Genomic DNA, 2,327 nt, shown 5'->3' on the forward strand with positions numbered 1-2,327 from the left:
CTATTTCCTTCCAGTAAAACCCTCCACATTTTCTAAAGTCACACTAGCAGTATCACCAGCACTCAAGAACCAAGGGTGCCCTGAAAATCAAAATCCACAAGAATCAGAATCAAAACCCCATTGAAATTAACCACACAAAAATCAAAATCTCAATTGAAAGTAACAAGAACATACTCAATGCTTGTTCTGCAGAGATTCTGTTAGAAGGGTTCCTGCAAATCATCTTCCTTAAGAGATCCTTAGCAGCAGGAGAAACATTCCGGAAGATTCTAAAGGAAACCTCAGATTCCCCCTAATAACCGCCTCAAAAATCACTCCACAGCTCCACACATCCACCTTCTCTCCATTCTCCCACCCCATCAAAACCTCTGGCGCGACGTAATACGGCGTCCCAACCACCCCACTCATCCTCCTCCCGTCACCAAACCACTCCGCCGAACCAAAATCCGCCAGTTTCAGATCTCCACCGGCACCAAACAAAACATTATCCGGCTTCACATCATGGTGCGCGACGCCGAGCCGGTGACAGTGCGTGATGGCTTCAAGAAGCTGCTTCATTAGGCTAGCAACCTCAACCTCCGGGATGGGGCCGCCGCCGACGACCAACAACAGCCCAGATGATGAACCCTAACTCTCTCAATTTTCCCTCTTCTGGAAACTTCAATAATCTCAATTTTCGTATCATCTCCTTAATGTTGAAATTCAAAATCCTCATTAATGTTAACCACACTAGGTTAACTTAACCCAAGCTGACAATTTTAATTATCAATTTTCTATTTTTTTTTTATATTTTTAGATATTTTTTAAAAAATAAAATAAAAAGTCAAAACTTACAGTCAAACGTTTTTTAATTGGTCCAAATCACTAAGGTATGATACAATTGTGGTATGGTAGTATTTACCTTGTTAAAATATGGAAGTTTGTTTCTGTTTTAAAGATTTATTGAAGTGTTTTATGCTGTAAGATAACCTCTAGAACTCTTCCAAAATCCTCATTTATAGATATTTTGTTTCTCAAAATTCCAAACAAAGTAAACGGCATAATATTTTTACCTACCTAATCAAAATTGTGAACATATTATGGATTTCTTCATGTCAACTTAATGGTACTGTCAATTCACCAAGAATGATGTTTGAAATCTTATCCAGAAACCCAAAGATGTCCACGTCATTGGAACCAAGTGGGTGTTCAGAAACAAACTCAATGAGAAAGAAGAAGTTGTCAGAAACAAGACAAGACTTGTTGCACAAGGCTACAGTCAACAAGAAGACATTGACTACACAGAAACTTTTGCTCCTGTAGCAAGGTTAGAAGCTATAAGGTTGTTGATTTCATTTTCTGTGAATCACAACATTATTCTTCACCAAATGAATGTCAAGAGCGCGTTCCTCAATGGTTACATTTCTGCAGAAGTGTATGTTCATCAACCCCTTGGGTTTGAAGATGCTAAACATCCTAACTGTGTCTTCAAGTTGAAGAAATCTCTCTATGGTTTAAAGCAAGCTCCAAGAGCATGGTATGAGAGACTTAGCTCATTTCTTCTGGAAAATAAGTTTGTAATGGGTAAAGTTGATACAACTCTCTTTAGCAAATTTTACAAAGATGATGTTCTGATTGTGAAATTTTATGTTGATGATATTATATTTGGCTCTGTTAATCCATCTCTTTGCAAGGAATTTTCTAAGTTAATGCAGGCCGAATTTGAAATGAGTACGATGGGAGAACTCAAGTATTTTCTGGGTATTCAAGTAGATCAACAACCAGAAGCAACGTACATTCATCAAAGTAAATATCCTAATGAACTTCTGAAGAAGTTCAACATATCAGAATGTACTCCAGCCAAGACATCAATGCACCCTACATGCATTATGGAGAAAGAAGATGCAAGGTCTAGAAGTGGACACTGAGGAATTCTTCAACGCTCTTCCTAAAGGTCCTCCTGACATGTTCAAGACTCAACCAAAGAAACGATCATAAGATTCAGATACTGAATCTGATGAGAAGCCCAAGAAGAAGAGGAAGAAGACTAAGGCAGAAACCAAAGCAGTTGGTTCTCAATCAACTCAGAATCAAGCTCCAAGAATAACCAGAGCTTCTGCCAAGGAATCAAGTAAGCTTGTTGTTACTTCTCCTGCTTCTGTTATTATTGATGTTGATGCAATTCCAACTTCTGCCCCCATTCACTGCACCTCTCATTCATCTTTACAGTCCACTAACCTCAACTGCCATTTCAACCACCGCTACAACCGTCACAACCACCATTGCACCACCACCTCAACCTTCATCTCCTACAAATACTCCAGCCTCTGAAGAAGCCTTTCTCAAAG

The 2,327-nt window shown here is 39.1% G+C and overlaps 1 pseudogene; it reads right to left on the bottom strand.

Moving 5' to 3' along the window:
- Positions 1-1,041, bottom strand: LOC130736041 (phosphoenolpyruvate carboxylase kinase 1-like; annotated as a pseudogene).
- Positions 1,042-2,327: the final 1,286 nt, after the last annotated feature.

The sequence above is a fragment of the Lotus japonicus genome, chromosome 1 (genome assembly GCF_012489685.1).
Source record: "Lotus japonicus ecotype B-129 chromosome 1, LjGifu_v1.2".
NCBI lineage: Eukaryota > Viridiplantae > Streptophyta > Magnoliopsida > Fabales > Fabaceae > Lotus > Lotus japonicus.